The sequence below is a fragment of the Triturus cristatus genome, chromosome 1_1 (assembly GCF_964204655.1).
Source record: "Triturus cristatus chromosome 1_1, aTriCri1.1, whole genome shotgun sequence".
In the NCBI taxonomy this organism is placed as follows: Eukaryota; Metazoa; Chordata; class Amphibia; order Caudata; family Salamandridae; genus Triturus; species Triturus cristatus.
In genome coordinates, this window is record NC_140579.1 from 311,061,368 (window position 1) to 311,081,459 (window position 20,092).

General features: G+C 46.2%; 1 pseudogene across 1 annotated transcript in view; it reads left to right on the top strand.

Annotated features, from left to right (window-relative positions):
* The window catches only part of LOC146870162 (putative ATP-dependent RNA helicase DDX20), a 552,287-nt pseudogene that overhangs the window by 312,035 nt on the left and 220,160 nt on the right, over positions 1-20,092 (top strand). Inside the window, exon 7 of the transcript XR_014978117.1 lies at positions 8,688-8,746. The product of XR_014978117.1 is annotated as a putative ATP-dependent RNA helicase DDX20 (transcript). The remainder of the gene's footprint in view (positions 1-8,687; positions 8,747-20,092) is intronic.

Consider the following 20,092-nt stretch of genomic DNA (forward strand, 5'->3'; position numbering starts at 1 on the left):
GTCAACTGTTCGGATCCAAAGAGAGGTTCTTCTTCCTTTCTGAGGCTGATAGAATGAGCATCTTTGTGGTGGGTAATAGCTCGTGCAATCTTTTAGGTTCCCAGGATCGCTATATATAGTATATGCCCCTTTTCATAAGCATGCTATTCAATGCATTAAGTGGAATCCGGCAGAAGAAGTCGAAATAAAAACAGAAATGATGTTCAAAATTGTCTGACACCAGCATAAGGGAGAACTTGTATTGAGGAAGCAAAAGAAAAAGTTCAAAACCTATCTATGCATCTTCCCAGTCAGCGATGATTCGGCACACAAATACTGTCACCCTGTGAAGCCCACGCAAAATAGAAGGAAATCTGCCAGGGCCACTGCCAAGCCTTTCTGAATGCAAAGTGCCCTGGCACCCTCAGAGCTCAACTGAAGGGCTTATTCATAGCCTTGTTTTTCAAGTTGAACATCAATGCGCAAAAACATATAAGATAGTAATTCATGATTCATAGAATCTGTACTTGTGCCATGATGGTTAAAATGTGCTATATTGGTTGATTATTCTCTCTCTCTCTCTCTCTCTATTTCACTCATAAGAAGCCGTTCATTCAGCAGTTATAGCTAACTCAGCTAACTATAACTCACCCCCGCAATGCACTGCTTATGACCTCACATATTACATCTCTCATTACATGGTCACTGACCTCACTCATGACATCTCAAATCACATCACTGATGACCTTCCTGATTACATCATCCACTTAGATTCCTAATAAAAGATCTCATACAACCATTCATTTACACATTCACAGACCCTTTCAAACAATTGCACACCTACTCACTGATCCATAGAAGCACTCATTCATTAACCCATCGATACAGCCACTAACGCAACCAGTAAGTCGCATATAACAACTGAAGCACCAATACAGGCACTCCGACATCTAGTTATGCACACATACAGACACAACCACTCACACACTGATTAACTTACTCATACATGCACAGACACACCTATTTATTCACCTATAACCTCACTCACACATCTGCTGACTCACAGTTACTCACACACCAACTATCCTGCTCATACATATACAAACACATGTACTCACTGACCTTTACAGTCACCGACACAAGCACATACTGTCACATACAATCTCTCACTCACTCACCTATAAAGCCACTTACATAGCCATTCACTCATCATAGAGCCACTCATACAGCCACTCATACAGCCACTCAGTCACCCATATATCCACTTACACACCCATTAACATACCCATGCAGCCACTCTATTTCCTCTCACCCACCCATAGAGATACTTACATAATTGTTCACTCACCCATACAGTCTATTATGTACCTGCTCATTCAACATTTACAGCCACTGACACACTGGAACAATCACACATGCACCCACGCAATCACCCACTCATTCTCCATTGCAGCCACTTGCAGAGACAATCACTAAGCCATACACATTCTCTCACACCTACTCACTCACTCATACACCCACTAAGGCACCAGTCGCTCAACCATACAAGCATGACCTTCAAAGACCTCTTAGCATTCCCGTTGTGTTGGTGGTAACAGGAGGAGTTGTTCGCCCCCAAGGACTTTCAGCAACCAAAGGACTTCATCCCAACTAGTAGTGCGCCAGGAGGTACGTTTGGAGAGTAGTGGAGAAAGGGGGCGTGGCTTCCAAAGACCTCTAAGCAAAGCTGCTGCCTGGGACATACTTTACGTAACAGGAGGGGTTTCTGGCCCTCATAGACCCTAAGCATCAATGGGACTTCATCCCACAACTACCAGTGGGCCAGGAGGCATGTTTGTATAGTAATTGAGAAAGAGGCGGGGCTTCTGGCGACTTGCCGGTTCTGCATTTTTAAATTTATGTACGCATGCCCCCCCCTTCCCTAGGCTGAATCGGGCAATGGGGACCCCATTCCCTGGGGCCAGGATTTTTTTTTATGGGGGAGAGGCTTCGTGCGCTCCCCCCCCCCCCCTTTCCTGGGCCGATATCAGCCACGGGCACCCTGTCCCCTGGGGGGCCCTTCCTTTTCTTTGTAATTTTTTTAAAGTAAAAGGGAGGAGGGCTGCATGGCCCCCCTTCCGGGCAAAATTTACCCCGGGGACCCCATCCCCCAGCCTATACTGTGGGTTCCTGTTCCTACCCAGGGCATCCACTTTGTTACGTTGAGCACCACGGGCGGAACCTCAAGCACACCGCGGTCCCTGACGGCTCCCCGCCTCCTGAGGATGCCAGCATTTCGTTGACACGGTGAGAGCTGCTAACATGCAGCTCCCTCTCTGTCAAAGCAATTGTGCTTCGGTTTGAGCAAATGAGAGCAAAATGCTCTTGCTTGCTCAAAGCAGAGCACTGTATGCTGTGGCTTGGCAGGAGTGGTAAAGCTCCAGCCACGCCATAGCAAACATCTATATATCCTGGGAGTGGGCACTCCGGGACTTAGCAGAATCCGGCCCTGGGGGTTGGCGGTCTCCAGGACCATCTTTGGCTCCAGGAGGGGGACCAGGAGAGGTAGCGTTCTCCGGGGGTATGGGCGGCTCCTTCACATTTCTATTTTAATTGCCCCGGGGAGTAGTGGTCCCCTGCACGGGCCTCTGCTTTGTTATAGTTTATAGCCCCCCATACCATTAAATATGCCCCTGTGAGCTGGCCCAACTGAAGGCTTTTTTAAACCCAAGCGCAGGAGCCAGTGTTTTATTTATTTTTTATTTTTTTTATTTTAACTGCAAATTTGCTTTTTTTGTGTGGTGGGGTCAAAACAATGGCTTTGGGGTCAGATTATTTGTACTGCTAGCACTTTCTTGTTGAAGTGTTGGCAGACAATCAGAGCTGCGCATTTCCCTGCATGAGCTTGTCTTTTTTCGCAAAGGCTTTATGACCACAGATGGCACTATAATTTTCAACTCAAAATTCTCAAAAACTGCTGAATGGATTTGCGCCAAACAACAATAAAATACAATCTGCATTATAACACCTACCTTTCTGCCATATTTGGTGTAATTCTTTTTAGTGGTTCAGGCTGTAGGTTCGACAATGCGTCCAATGAGAAAAATGGGAAAACACACTTTTTTTAGCCCTCTTTTTCTTGGCTCCGGCTCAACGGATCACCCCAAAACTTCTCATACACAACAAGACTTACTATGACATTTGTTTTCGAAAACACTGTGAAGATTTGTCAAACGGTGCCAAAAATATAGGCAAGTATAAAAACTTATATTCTATATCCCCTACTGGCGGCCACCAGTTGGTAGTTCTAGTTAGGATCTAGTTTCCATAGGAAAACCATTTTTTGACCTCGCTATAACTTTGGCATCGTTTGACCAATTTACATGAAATTTTCCTAAAAAGGTGTGTCAGGGGGTACTATTGTTATGGAAAGTTTGGGGGTGATCCTTGCAGGGGGGACCAAATATTTGGGGTGCGAAATAATGTTGCTTTAATAATGTTAATTCCCGTAGGAACCTTTAGCCACACCTACAGCCTGACTCACTGAACTGACTTACACCAAATTTGGCAGGGAGGTAGATGTCGGTTCAATGAAGTGCCTTTTGCTTTTTTGGTGCAAATCCATTCAGTAGTTGTTGTGCAACGGAGAAAGATGAACAGTTTGAGTATGATCTGCAAACAAAGAGATATTCCACGCTAGTGATTTCTTGCAGATCCCACTGTTAAAGATATGAGAGATTTAGAAAGCTATGGATAGGTCAAGGAGGATCAGTGCCTCCCTCGTCCAAAAACGGGTGAGCGATTGTAAGATGCACAGTTTCTGTACCATGGCTGCAGCAAAGAAACAGACTACAAGCCATGAAGAAGGTTATTGTCTTCGAGAAAGGTATAAAGCTGTGTATTGTCTGCTTTTTCAAGAAGTTTGGCAGGAAAACTAAGGAGAGAAATGCGCTGGTAATTAAGTTGGACAGAATTGTCAGCTGAAGGGGTTTCAAAGTTGAGGAGTATCTAACTGAAGCTAGTCTCCTTATTTATTTACCACAATAATTTGTAGCCTGAGGTACTTGACACCAGAAGAGGATATGCCATCCGCTCTGTGCTTTTTAGGTCTCGCTGAACCCAGCGCATGCGCTGGCTCGAAGAGACATTTTGTATGTGGGCTCCAAAAAGTGTACCAGGCCAGCCTAGAGCTACAGTGCATGTGCGCGGGCGAGCGCGCCGCGCTTACTTTCACTTTCGCGGCCGCACGGCCGCTTTGATCGCGATCACTTTCACTTTCGCTGCCCAGACCCAGCCTCCTCTGCCGGCACACCCACAACTAGAGAGGAGAGGACAGATGATAGTAATGGTGCAGATGTTGACTACCAAGTGACCACAGGCCAGTGTCTGACCTTTGTACTTCGCCTTGTGTGACTCTCTTTGGCATTGCGAGCGCTGCATTGAATGACAAACTTGAATAAAATAAGTCAAAAATAGTTCGGAGGGTTTTCGGCATGCTTTCCTGATCCCTTTATTAGACAGTGGGCGGAGAGGTCTCAGTTTGTTTTAATACGACCAACTGATACAATAGTAAAAAAACAGAATAATATTCAGTTCACATTTAAAAGTTCTATATATATAAACAATGAAAAATATATAATGTAGCTATTTCAGTTCATTCAAAATAACCTCATACGTTTTTCTACCAACTTTAGGAAGAGCAAGTAAACGCGCATCTGACTCGATTCAGAAAGGTGTAGCACGAGCTGGAGGAAGCCGAAGAAAGGGCCGACATTGCTGAATCCCAAGTGAATAAACTCAGGACCAAGAGCCGTGACGAATGCTCGTGGTTTCCATCTGTGATCGAATATAATCTGCATGTCCACATATGTGTCTCTTCTCCTCATTACCATTGAATCCAGAGCAAGATTTTCACAATAAAACGAGTGGCACGAAATAACCGAGTGATAATGAGTGGCACACACAAGTTTCACCAGGTATAGGGGTGGCCACCCCAGCAATTGTTCCTGTTTAATAAGTTGGGCCACTTGGGCCACTTGTGTAAAAAGCCTGGAGATGTTCCCAGAAGGGGGGGGGGGGGGGGGTCAAACCTACGAATCCTCCTCACAATCTAGGGATGTGCACATTGCACGCCAACTAGTTTCTGTATGCAAACGCACTGTGGGTGGCGACCTAGGCACTGTTAGGTCGCATAGCCAGTTGTCTGTTCGCTGGGGTGTTGGGGAATGAAATGTTATCGCTTCAAGAGTACGCTTCAAGAGTACGCTCCAGGGAGGACTCCGAAATATGCAAAATGTGAATGAAAAACTTCCCTGTAATTTTGTGTTTACCTCTGTAACCATAAACCTATTTTTACTACATTATTGTCTCATTGACTGTTAGTCGCTTTTCTCTGTATGTAATCTGCACATCAAGTACTTTTTGGGGGGCAAGTCATGACAAGGCGGTCCCAACTGAAATGCTACCTACAAATCAGTTTGTTGTTATCCGAATCAGTTATACTCCCTGGAAAAGAAAAATCAAATAATCGAGCAGAAAATAAGTCACATAAAAGTGGACTGAGTAGGGGCAAAGCTCCCACGCGTCAACCAACCCTTAAATGTCTTAGTAACATATCCTCATGACCTGTCCACAAGAATACCTGCAGGAGTCCTGCGCAGACCCAGCCTCCTCTGCCGGCACACCCACAACTGGCAACATTACTTTTCTACAGCGCTTCGAAGCCTGAACTGGTCTAGCGCTTGAAATCACCTCACCTGCCACCTGTTACTCTCGTCACTCAGCAATGTTTACTTTCACCCACCCAGCCCAAACTAACATTTCTCCCCATCCCTTCCCATCATATCCTTTTAAAATATTGTCCCTATTTTCGGGGTCCAGCAACTGCAATTTGCTGCTAGGTCACTCATTTATGAAAAGGAATATTTGCGCATATTTAACCAATTTTTTCATTCACCCCTTTCAAGATTGGCAAAAAAGCATCTTGGAACTGCAAAGAAAACATTAATGGCGGCTTTGTCATTCCTTAAGTTGTGTAGCCAGTGTGCCATGGGTCTTATTGCAAGGAAGAAAATAACCCCCCCCCGACCATTGCTTGAGCTGTGAAATACAGCAATAATCACAGTTCAGTGGGCCCTTGGGGCCCAGTGCCACTTCACCTGCTTTAACAGTGATAGCAACAACCCTACATAACTTAAGTGCACACATGCATGTCGATGCATGAAAGCATAAACACACTCATGGTGGGTCGCTGTAGCGTCATGCCACCTATGTGTATATGTGTGATGACATGTGAGCTTACATACTGTTGGACTTTTTTTTCACCAATGCTATTCAGCATTGGCAATAATCATTTTTCTCTTTTTGTTGATGCAGCATCAGTAAAAATAATTGGCAGAGCCTAAAATTCTGCATTGGCAAAGCATGCTGCCAGGGTTCTTGGCCCTCCCACATCTTACCACATCCCCCCCGGATCCCCTTGCATGCACATCAGCGCTAGAGCCTGGGTGCTCAAGATGCCACCATTGAAATGCATGGGAGAAAGCCCCGAGTGTAAGGGGAGACCCTCCGCTGGGAGACTGAGCGCCGCAAACTGGGCTGTTTCTCCTCAAGATTGAATCCTCAGGTAACGACCCCTGAGGTTAGCCTGCAACTCAACTTTGCTGCTGCACAACAAATGCCTCAATCGCTACAAGTAGTTTTCCTAGCATATGATAATAGCTGAAGCCCGCCCTCCCTGTTTCACTATTTTCTCATGTCTTTCTGATTCTGGGTGCTCTATTTGCCTGCAAGTGCAGGTCTAGAAACACATCTGAAAATAGTTTCCAAAATATTCAGAATATGCGAGCAGTTTCCAAAATGTACAAGGAATTTGTAAAATCTGCACTCATTAAGTAATCAGAATTCTCTGCATATAAAACCATTTCCACGGATTTGGGCAGTGCCTACCTGTCGATGTTGGTCAATAAATGTTTTAAAACTGATGTTCAGTACTGATGGTACAATCTGTTTCATTATTGTTCAATATTCGAGTACATTACTCTGAGTTAAGACTCGCTTTTGTGACTTTGGTTCAACGCTGGGTTCGATATTCGTCTTTGCCCCTCCACATTTATTACTCAAGACAAGAAGGATGCATATTAAGTTGGTGCTTTGATTTATAAGCCATACCTTGAAAATCACACGGGACAGAGGCTGAAGCTAAGAGTGCCCCCCCCCCCAAACCCCGCCTTTAAACTTCTTAGGTAGTACAACACAGCAAAAAAAAGAGTGACAATGCATGCCCTGACAAACTGGTCATTCACATTTTAATATACCATTAGTATGCTATGACGATTTTTTTTTTGACTTATGATTGTCAGAATGGCTCGGCTTGCAACCGCCACCTAGAATTCCTCCCCTGCTCCCAGATGTATCCCATGTCAGCCTTCACCGTGGAGCCCTTGGGTAAGTAGTCCACTGCTTTTGGAAGAGCACGGGCCACTCTAGTGCGTCTTTTACATAGGCAGTGTGTGACTACAGCAGTTCGTCAGAGAAGTAGTCTAGTTCACACGGAAGTTGAGTGTGTCACTGTCAGGGAGCACTCTCCGCAGCAAAGCTTCCCGAGCGTCACCCCAGTGCCGCTTGGTTGCCAAACGCAGCCGGTCATCAGCACATAGCCGCCAAGATTTCAGTCTGCTTATGTGTGATTTTTCCTTTTTTTACAACACTTTTGTGTGTGACAGTTCAGAGCTTTATGTGTCACTTGATTAGGGTGACCAGATGTTGAGAAGCAAGTACTGGGACAGGTCAGTTATATAAACAGGACTAAAGCCTCTAGTCTCACTGTTACATCTCGTTTCTGAGAAGTGCAGTACTTTCTAATTAACAGTATTATGTTTTTCTTGAGAAGTGCAGATACTCTCCCTCTCAAAATAAACAAGCATTTGCAATGCAATAGGTCTCGCATTTATACGAGTTTGAGCTATTAACATTGCAAATAACAATGCCTTTTATTTTTGTTTTCGTTATTAAAACATAAATATGAAAACAAAACTAAAAGCCATTGTCATTGGCAATTCCAATACCTCAAACTCACGTAAATGCGAGACCTATTGCATTGCAAATGCTTGTTTTCTCTGCTGTAGGAGCAAACATGAAGCCTAGTCAAATGGGTGCCTAACCAACAAGGTTTACTTGGGGATGCAGATGCCTGCCCTGTGTGTAGTGAGGGAATGAAAAATGGACAGATAACGTGAACCATAAAAGTCCCTAATTATCAGTTTGTGTATTTGTATTGCAATACGCTGCTTTCCTGTTACAAACAGGTCAAGATAACACTGACGTCAAGAGGATGTGTTTTATAAGCCTCCGGATATGTTGATGCCCCACAACAGTGTTTTACTTTTCCCTCTTTTAACCAGTCATATTAAACAAGTAGCTAGAATTGTTACTAGGGCTGAGACTGCAGACAGAACAGGAAAGAATAAAATTAAGCCGGGATCATATGTGACATTCGTGCCTTCTATTGACGCACAAGCAAAAGGAGAACATGTGCCCTGTGCATATGACAAGGTCTGTGACTGAAGTAATATATACTGCTTGAGTCATATCACTTGTGAAACCAGATAGTATTCATAGAGGTTGCTATCTGCACTGTTTCAACACAAAGCTTCATGTAACACAAACTGTCATCCTAGGGTAGAATTTGAGCCCTCTTTAAAAATGTTCATTTTATTTCCTCCTTTTAGGGCTCAGCATCTGGCTGATATCCTTACCTCGAAAGGATTTCCTGCTGTGTGTATATCTGGTAAGGAGGTTTTCAAGCCATTTGGGTAGTTTCATTTGTCAGTAGCGGTATTTGAAAAGATGTTTCGTATTCAAATTCTGTAATGTATAAAAATGCTGTAATTCTTGTGTTTAGGTCTCGCTACAGTTTTGTGTGTCTATTCCAGGTGCCTGCAACCAGTCGATCGCGAGATACGAGTAGCTCACAGACACCTTTAGAGTAGCTCATAGCTGTGAGTTCATTTTTAAATAAGCACTGGGTCATATTTACTTCTTAATTTAAGGGGAGGCTTTGTTTACATTTACATTGTGATATTCAGGCTGCAAATAGCAGGACCTGATAATAAGCTGTGTTGGAGTCAGATTTATGGCCCAGGACACAGAGGTGAAGCACTGAGTTATTTAAATCTTAAATAAAAGTCTGTGTTAATTGGAGATTGGAGCAAGAGAACAAAGTGATGTTTCTGAATGCTTTAAAATGAGAGAAAATGAAAAGATAACTTAATGATTAAAGTGGAAAAGTATATTTCTATGAAACACTGACTCAGTGTTTTCCTCCACTTTCTATTGAGCCAATTACTTTGTTAATATTTTATGAAGCATGTTTCTTCACTTTAAATTCCTCCTATAATCCACATGACTGTATTTTTTTATTATAAATATGGCACAGTGTCTACCGGCTGCTGGGATCAAGATGCCTGCTGCTTGATGCGACATGTTGAAAGGGTAGAACATTTAAATGATGAGTTTTATGGAATACATTTAAAGTTAACTTTAACTCTTCAGTTTAGTTTTCCCCCATTCCAATGTGTGGCATTAACACACAGCAGGCATCTTGCTCACAGTGACTGGTAGACTTCCAAAGACAACGCTCTCACTGACACATGTGGTAGCCCTGTCATCGTGCCACTTGTCAAATTATCTTGTTCAAACCCTAGTCTTTTGGCTCTATGGACATTAGGCTTAGATTTGATGAAAACGGTCCTTTTTACCGCAAGTGGCTTGGCCTTCAGTAGCTCACGATGATTTCCACTGGAGTAGCTCACACTACTGAAAAGGTTTGAGGCCCCTGGTTTATTCTGAAGGTTTTCGTCTTCAAAACATAAAAAAGTATGCAGAAGTTTACAGAGAAAATGGGTTTTGGGTCAACCCTCTGCAGCCAGTGGTTTGTTGTTGCCTGTAAGTTGAGGATGGTTGTATCTTCCCTTTTGTAAGAAGGATGGTAATGTGTGTTCTCGTTAAAATTTGTGATGGGCTCAAGTAGTTATTTTGCTTAACTGCAGACGCAACATGACTTTTAGCTTTAAAATGAGACTGCAGTTTGTGTTTCTATGATGTATTTACTTTGCTGGCACAACATTTTAATTGCTTGTTTATGGCTTTACTGTTTGGATGCCTAAGCCATTCATAAACGAGCATATGCAAAGTCAATAGGTTTCAGCAATTTTAGTGCTTTTATCGTTGTCAATTTTAATGTCTTTTAGCCATACTTTATGGAGTGGAGTGGATGTATGTGGTGTGGAGTGGAGTTCTGTGTAGTGGAATTATGTGGCATGGTGTGCGGTGGAATTATGTGGCTAGTAATTATGTGGTATTGAATGTAGTAGAATTATGTGGAGTGGGATTGTATGTCATGGAGTGTAACTTTGTTGAGTGAGATTGTGTGTCGTGAAGTGGTGTGTAGTGGAGTGTAATTATGGGGCGTGCTGTTGAATTTTGTAGCATGTTTCGGAATTCTGTGGTATGGATTGGATGCATGTGGTGTGCAATGGAATTCTGTGGAGTGAAGTGGAATTGTGGTTGTGGACTGAAATTATGTGTTGTAGAATCATGTGGTGTGGAATTGAATTGTGTGGCATTGAGTTGTGTGGCAGCGAATGAAAGTATGTTGAGTGGAATTATGTGGCATGGTGTGGAATGTATTTATGTTGAGTGTTGCTATGTGGCATAGAGTGGATTTATGCGGAGTGGATTTATGCGGTATGGATTGGAGTATAATGTTGTGGAGTTGAATTATGTGGTGTTGAGAGGTATTATGTGGAGTGTAATTATGTTGCATTGTGTGGAATTGAATTGTCTAGTGTGGAATTGTGTACCATTGTGTGGAATTATGTGGCAAGATGTGGAGTGGAAATATCTGGCATGTTGCTGAGTTGAATTTTGTGGAATGTAATTATGTGTTTTTGAGTTGTGGAGATATATGAAGTTTAATTATGTGGCGTGAAGTGTAATTGGGTAGGTTGCAGTGGAATTATTTGGAGTTGCGTGGAGTGGTATAATGTAAATTGGTTTCTTAGTAAGTAAGAAATGTGAAGTGGTATTATGTGGCATGGAGCACAGTGGAAATATGTGCAGTTTCATTTTTTGGGATTATAATTATGTAGCATGAAGTGGAATAAGGTGGAGTAGATTTGTGTGTAGTTGGAATTATGAGAGATTTAAAAGTGTTGTGTATAGTTGAATTATGCAGTGTAGATTTGTGTGTTGTGGAATTATGTCACACATAATTGTGTGGTTGTGTGTTAAATCATGTTGAGTTGAATGGTTGTTGTCTTCACCGGCCAACTTGTTCAGTGATCTCTGCTGGACATAGATTGCTGCAGGCAGCATATCTACTGCAATGCTGGGGGAGGAGCCTTCATGGGGAGTGAGATGACATTGGTGTTTTAAACGTGCATTGGCATGAGTGGCAGAACAAAGTTATTGTATTCCTCCTGATAAACCATGGCAGCAGCTTCTGTGCAGTGATGCTCTATAAATTACGAGCATCTGCAGCCATTCAAGAAGAAATTAACTTCATTTTGGTTTCCTGTCTAGAAACGGTGCGTGGGGTGAATAAAGAAATACAAGGGAGGGTGGTGGGTGAGGAGGAGGGATAAAGAGAAAAAGAGGCAACAGTTGAAATGTAACTCTAATCAAATCCATAAACAAAAGCAAAATTGTTTCGATTTAAGACCCCCAAACATATTGCGTTAAGGGGACCCCAACCAAAGTGTGTGATTCAAAACGAATAAAAATGCAAACTAGATCTACGCCCAAAAAATATCATTTGAACTGGAAATAGTAATCCTAAAATGATAGCAGAATGCAAAATATGCATTATGAACCCCGCTTGCACCGGGGCAGATTCAGCTACCATGTAGTATAAGTAGGGCTATGTGTAGAATTATGTGGCAATGGAGTACCAAATTATGCAGCAGGGTTAAATTATGTGACAAGCAACTGTAAATTACGTGGCATATTCTGTGGCAGTATTGTCTGTTTTTAAGACCCGTACTTATTGGTATCAGTCTAACACCCGAATATATCAATCAGCAACTAAAACCGAGGCCACAGCATGCCATCTCATTTGGCGATTCTTTAAGTACGTTGTGAGCCATTTGAGCTAGATTACCCCCCCTGAAATCCGCAAATTGTGCACCTCATGAGGATTATGTGGCAAATCCGTAATTATGCAAAACACCATAGAAACACATAATTCCAGTGACCCTAAGTATAAGTAATAAAGTGCTTCACAAAGCTCGATTTTAGCTTTGTTTCTTTATGTGGGTATAAAAATCAGTGAGATCAAACGACTGGGGAATGGCACCTGTTACAAGAATGTTCACAATAATGTAAGTGTGTATAACTTAAGTTTAAAATGTAAAAAAAAATGTTCAGGCTACTCTTTTATATTGTCCTAATTATATCTTCCGGCCCTCTTCCTCCGGACCTCATCACATCTGGTTTGTGTGATCTGCGCTCTACCATACTGTTATAAGTACATATGGTCTGGTACTTACCCATGTCCCCTACTCTAACTACCGACCCTGGGGTTATGGATGACATTTCCCTCCCCTCCAGTATAACACTTGTGAGACCACACAGATAGTTTTACTTTTTGGATTAGGGGGGAGTAATCCCCCCCCACCCGTATTTATTCACATTTAACAAAACAAATTAAAACATTATATACAGAAACTTTACGCAGAAAGTACAGATACATTTTGATTCCACGGCTAACCTTAACACAGTCTAATACACAAGACACTCCTACCGTAAATCTATCAATGCATGTATTGACTTTCTGCGTGTCCCATCTAGAGCCTATGGCAAAGTCAATGACTGGCAGCTTCCCCGGTCCCCGTGTACTAATAAGGTTGCGCAGGGGGTTACAGCTTATCGGAGAGATACTTTCCCCCGGGCCCCCCCTACGCCCTCTGCCTTACACTCCATTACGTGGGGGGTGCAGACTTCTGCATAGTGGCGCCTTAATGCGCATGCACGTGCGGGGGTGGCCCCAGGCCCACTGGGAAGGATGACTCCCCCGGCCCCTGCACCCTGACAGCCTACCTACCGGCTGTCACTACCCCCTGGAGTTATATGGTGCTGACCGTTGAGGACCGAAGACTATGCTTACCAATCATGACCTTACCGCCACAGGCCAGCGTAGTTGCCCGACTACCTGGTCTCCCCCTCACCCCCTAGGAAGGTCATGTACTGCGCCTTACGCTCTCCATCCAAGCTAGGATGTCCTCTATGAAAGCCTGATTCCCTTTATGTGAGAGGTGCACCCCGTCTTGCAAAAAAAATTGTTCCCCCTTGATGTATCTGTGTCCTATGCACCCTAGTCTAGGGGGCCTAAATAGTTTAGCAAATTTGTTGTTGATCCGCTTTAACGCATAATTCAACGCTCTAACTGACTCACCCCCCCTTCAGTGCGACCTGGGAATCATGTGTGACCACGCTATTATCGACTGGGGACACTGCCTTGCTAGCCACCCAACTTCTGTGAGGAGATCCTCGACCAGAACTCTCCTGTCTAATCGGGCCAAGTCGTTATCCCCCAAGTGCAGGATCCAGATTGCCGGTGGTCCCGTACTTGCTTTCAAAGCTTGGTTCACCATCTCCCTGAATTGACCTACGCACAAGCCACCCTGACCGAAAAAGGATAAGTTTATCCCTAGCTGAGTGGCCCTAGTCTTGGTAGCTCCTGAAAAGAAATTCTTCAAATGTCGAACATATGAGTGCCCTATCATCCACACATGTTGATCCTCCTGGTGCGAAGAGTGAACTTGCGCCACCATGTTTGCTGGTTGTCCGTAACTCGGCGCCCGCCGTACTACTGCTTGCTCTTGCGTTCTGTGAGTGTGAAAGAGTCCAGTCTCCTCTCCTGAGTCACAGGATGAAAAAACTGCAACTGTCGATGAAACAAAAGAGGGGGGGGTAAGTGCCTTGCCATGCTGGCATAAAACACACAAAATTCCATGAAATGGCGTCTAGCACCTATCCGCTAGTGACACTGAAACCCCCCTTTCCCTGAATAACGGGGAGAAAGGGGCAAAACCCCTTGCGCACCTAACAGTTGGACAGTCACACCGTATTAGAGCATGTGCACCCGCACATATCTCTTGAAACAATTAGAGAACCACCTACCGATCCTTCTGAGACGCTCCTCCCCCAGCCCTCTTGCTGCTGCCTCGGTGGCTGCTCCTATCCTAAACGAATGAGTCACGAAATCGGCAGGGTCTAGCCCGGCACTCTTCAACGCTAGGAGCATGACTTTCCTGAACTGAAATACCGTGAGTGGTGTCCCGTCCCCATGTATCAGGAGAGGCCCTCCCTGAGTGCGTGCCAATTGGGCCATAAAAACCTCGAGTCTGTAAACCAGGCAGCATTGTGTGTTCCCTGCTCTCTGTAATACTATGCTCTCACCCTTCCCCTCTTGATCGGTTTTTGATTTCCGGATGGAAATCAGCACTGAATCCTTTATGCTAACGTGTCCCATTTGCAGGCCCCCCAGCCAATCTTCCTTATTCCTGGTGACTAGCTCGCCTACCCTACAAGCACCGTAAATTGCAATGCAGAATGCAGCTTGAAACAAGATGACTTTGTCTGAGGAAGTGCAAACCCGCCGCAGAGCCCCCAATAGCTTCCCTAGTGTTTCGAAACCTATGGGCCGTCTGACATCTGGCTGCCCTCCCTGCAAGCATTGCCACCCTTTCATCGCCTGGCGTACTATGAAATTCTTTGTGGGATCCCCCTTTCCTTTCATTTTTGCAAAAAATGATATGGCTGAGATATGCCTTCATGCCCCTGCAACCGTGCGCCCCTGCTCCCTCATGTACACCAGGTATTCACCTACTAATGCATGGTCCTGCCATTTGTGCTCCCACTGTTCCCCCAAGAACAAGCAAAAAGACCCAAACGCCCCTTCGTAGGCACTCCTGGTTGTGGGTGCTAGGCTCGCTGCCACGAGGTTTGATACTCGGGGGCACCAAGCTGCCAGAGATGTTCTGGGAAAGGTGATGGGTGCACCGCTGCCTCTGGAATATGTGACCTGAAAGCCTGCATTTTAAAACGAGACAATGCGTCAGCCACGTGTTTCAGAATACCTGGCACGTGTTTAGCTTTAACAATTACATTCAATTTCATGCACTGCAACACAATCTCCTTCAACAACCGCAGCATCATGCTACATTTGGCTGTTTGGCTATTCACGCAGTCTACTACTGCCATGTTGTCGGACCAGAATATCACAGACTGATTTTTTAAAACTTCCGCCCACACAATCAGTGCCACTAGAATTGGAAAAAGCTCTAAGAAACTTATGTTGGTGGTGATTCCAGATTCCCTCCACCAGTCTGGCCAACGCTGAGCTACCCATTCGCGCCCCAGGATGGCCCCGAAACCTTCGCTACCTGCAGCGTCAGTCATGAGGCCCAACTCCGGGCTGGACTTAGATGGGCTGGGCCACACCACTTTCCCATTGAAATCGCGCAAAAATGTATTCCAAATCAACATGTCCTGCCTGACTTCGCCAGACAGCCTGGTGTGGTGATGCTTCTCCCTGAGGCCTGACATTGCATGCGCGATATAGCGAGAGAAAGGGCGTGCCATTGGGATTATGCGTAGTGCAAAATTCAATTGCCCCACCACCTGCTGTAGCTGGTGCAATGTAACCTTCTCTTTCCTGAGGCAGTGCTGCAAAGCCGTTCCAAAATCCTTAACTTTGTCAGCGGGTAACCTCGAGACCCCTTGGACAGAATTTAATTCAATCCCCAAGAATTCGATTGTTGTGCTTGGGCCCACTGTTTTGCCAGGCGCCAAAGGCACACCGAACTCTTACATTAATGCACAGAATTTTGACAATGCTGACCTGCACTCCCCAGATTGTGGCACCCCCAGAAACAGAAAATTGTCCAGGTAGTGCAGCACCCAGCGATGCCCTGACACCGCTCTGAATGCCCATTCCAAAAACGAGCTAAATTTCTCAAAATAGGCGCAGGACACTGAGCAACCCATTGGCATGCATTTGTCGACATAATACTTCCCCTGGAACTGGAAACCCAGTAAGTGAAAATCCGCGGGGTGCACCGGTAGCAATCTAAATGCCGACTCAATGTCAGCTTTTGCCAGCAAAGCCCCCTGTCCCAAAGACCTAAGCATGTCTACAGTTTGTTCAAAAGATGCATATTTCACACTACAAAGTGTGTCAGAGCAGGCATCGTTCACTGAACTCCCCCTTGGCGCAGAAAGATTGTGAATCAGCCTGTATTCGCCTGGCACTTTCTTAGGTACTACCCCTAGAGTGAAACACACAAAATCCTTCATTGAAACGTCATCAAAAGGCCCGACCACCCTACCCAGGCTCACTTCCTTAATGATTTTTGCTGTCGCTATGCCTACATTGGACCTCACTGACAGCTGGTTCCGGCAGTGCGCCACCCCGTTGTAACCCAGGGCTGGTATCCTGAAACCTTCTACAAACCCCTCCCTGATCGTCCAGGCTGCCTCGGGGCAATTGTAAGACTCCAACCAAGGTATCATAGTGCTAATGTTAATAGGAGAAATAGCCTTCCTTAGTAGTAGGCTACTATTCTTGCTTCTTTCCCCCTCTGCCTCTAGACTTTTTGTGACACCTGGACTCTGGGTGGGATGCATTACCACAGTAACCACAGGAGTGTTTGAACCTACATGTGCCTGGTGCTCTACTGCAGGTCCGTTTGTTAAAGTCAAAACAGACGCCTTCTTTCAATTGCTCCCTGCCTTTCCTGTGAACCCCCCGTGTTGCCGGCGGGGCCTGTCTTAAAGGGCTGAGACCGCACTGCGTCAGGTACCTGCCCCTGCCCATTCTCACCTGTGCTCTGCACCAAATGTCTCAGATGAATAAACATGTCTGTCTGGCTCCATCTTAGGGTTGGATCCTGCGCTTTTGCCCTTCTAAATTCCTTGTCATACTCTTTCCACCCATCCCCACCTTGTGTAGCATGGGCAACTGTGATCCTATTCTGATAACACGCCATTTCAGATCCAACCTCTGGGAAACGCTCTAACATGACAGCCATGAATATAGTGAAACCCTGTATCCAATTGGCCAAGTTCTCCTCAACTCTGTATTTCAGGACTATATTGGACCACTCCTTGTAGTGTGTCCATTCCTTGTTCCTTTTTGCCTCTTCCCTGTCTGCCTCATCAATCAGGAGGGAAAACATGCTAATGTACTCCCCTCTCCAGATCCTTTCCTTAGTCTCCTTTGACAGATCACGCCCCAACTGCTCCCTCTTGGAGCGCAGCTCCCCCAAACCTAGTGGAGGTAGTGTTGCCCTCGTACCTGCTGGTGCTGCTGCATCAGCCGTCTTGCCCACGTCTGTATTCTTTGCGTCGCTGTTTATCTCCCGGACACCTTTGCCACCGGGGGCTGGTGCTGCTCCCCCTGCCGGTACTGCCGGCACCTCGCCACCGGGGATTGGTGCTGGGGCAACGGGTACTACGCCCCCTGCCGGTACTGCCAGCACCTCGCCTGGCCTCCCCTTTCCTAGTTCAGCCATCAATTTCTTTGCCCTTTCAATGGCATCCACCCCGCCCGTTGTCGCCCCTGCGGCATGAGTCCAGTTCCCTACCATCTCCAGCCAGGGGAGGACTACCGCTAAGTTGGCGGCTATGTCTGGTTCAGCTGGATTTGCTCCGCCCGCCCCCTCCACCGGGGGAATAGTGGGTTCAACAACGGGTCCCGCTGGCACAGCATCCCTTGGGCCCCCTTTGCCCCCGGGGCCCGGCGTGTCTGCCGGTGGGACTGTGCCACCTGTGCCCCCCTCACCCTGGGGGCTTGTCACGGGTGCAGGTTCACTTCTTGGTGGGTCTGCTGCCCCTTTCCCACCTGGCTTGCACCTGTACCTCTTTGGCGGTGGAGTAGTGTCTGTACAATAGGCCGCCTACCCCTCCCTTCTGGCACCTCAGGCCCCTCCACCTTATCATGCAACCTGTTAAGAGTCTGCCCCATTACCTGGACTTGCTGCATTGACGCCTCCAGCAGGACGTCCATGTGCGATCGCTTCTCGTGCCGCCGGACCGGAGGGGCCATGGCTAACAGAGGTATATGGGACCTGCCTGCTCGCGTAACTGTTGCCCTAGATAGGTGACTGGGTCACCCCTTACCTGTGGAAGCAGCAGCCACCAGCCAACCTTTGCACCCACGCAACCAGAGCCACGACCTACTGGCTAACCCAGTAGGCTCAGGTGAGCCGCCCGCTCAAACCCTCTATGGCTTCCAGAAGCGATGAGATGCTGGCTAGCTGGTGCCGCTCCAACGTGTCCCTTCAATTACCACCAGCGGATTTGTTGGAACTTTGCCCCGTCTTGTCCTTCCCGTACTGGTGAAGCTGTGAAAACACAAATAAAAACCATTGGCGCTGCGTGACGTCGCGCTAGTTTATAAACCTCCCACTAGTGTTCGCGCTCCATGACTCTAGCAGACAATCCTACCGCCGCCGTGCCTTGAAACTTAAGGGTGGGACTTTGAAGGAAGAGACCCGCTGCACATAGGAAGCTTAAACAGTTTATAAATGGAATAATAAAGAAATTCCCACTTGGGAAAACAGACGCCTTTTAGATATCCCCTAAACTTACAGGGGGAAATACCATTGCCTACACTTTACAACTGAGCCCACAGTAATCGTGCCAGACTCACTTTTCTTTCTGTTAAACTCTAACTGAACAGAATCAATGGAATTGAACCTGTAACCTTGAGAGTAGTAATCTCAGACCTTAATCATTAGGTCACAGTGACTCTCCCACTACAAGAGATCTACCTGAACCGAATCAATGGGAATTGAACCTGTAAGCTTGAGAGTAAAAAATCTCAGACCTTAACCATTAGGCCACAGTGACTCCGTTGGATTACAAGCCTCAAATGCACTCCCCCGATACAAGCCCCGTGCGCTGCGCGTCCTTAAATACGGCGCTTAAATACGGCACTTAAACAGCTGCTCAAAAGCCCTGACACCAACAGAGAACTCGCCAAACAGAAACAATGGGAATCGAACCCTGAGAGTAAGCGCCTGAGACCTTAACCATTAGTCCACAGCGACTCTCCGATGCCCGACACCCCCGTGAACCGCCGCGCTTACCGTCTTTCACCGCGATCCTAGCGACCATCGACGACCGCTCAGACCACGGACCCGCCTGCAACACCGTGCTCTAGGACAGCACCGCACCAAAACCGCACCGAAACCTTCCTCGGATGCACCGTCGGTGCAGATAAGACCTTCCTCCTTCGCCGAACGCAGTAACCATCGACGACCACTCAGACCACGGACCGAACGCAGTAACCTGAAACACAAAAGAAAGACACGTTACGGGCCTGCAACCGGCCCGGTGACCCTATCTGTGGGGAGCAAGAACAAGAGACTGTTCTGCTCCCCACCATCTCTTTTTAAAGAGGGTGCCGAAGCCGACTGCCTGAGACCGGTCAGCCTGGACGCAAGCTGGACGTTTCTGCGCCGGAAGCACTGGAGTGCTTCCGGCGCACAAACAACTACTTTACCTATTGGTTGTTGCGGGCGAGGGGAGTGCAGCGTCACTCGCTGACGCGACCTCCCTCCCTCTTCCGGGTGGCCGGCGACTGGTGCGACCGCCATAATGGCGGCGCGCCTTTTCCAGTTCCTCGTGTTTGAACTACTTCTGCTGCAATAAAAATGTTCTCTTCCGCACAACGATCTGCTGCTACTTAGAGCTACTAACGTGCTACTTCAGATTGGTGAATACTATACCGTCGGGTCTTGGACAACAGAGACGCAGCAGCGTGCAAGAGAGCTGATCATATACGTAGAGGACACCAAAATGGTGCAAGGGAGTAGTTGAGGGGGTCAATCATACACAAAAATAGACCGGAAGAGGAGGGGAAGGGGGTAGCAGTGAACAGGGAGCTGCTGCAGTTTACAGAGAGGGGGAGAAGCGTACCATGAGATGAGGGAAAGGAAGTGTATCACGATAGAGCACTGCTCCAAAATGACACTGAGGAGGATAAGAACTAGGAGTGGAACTGTGTATTTATTTTAAATGAGGGAATCCACAATTGGAACACAGAAAATGACCCATTTCTATATGT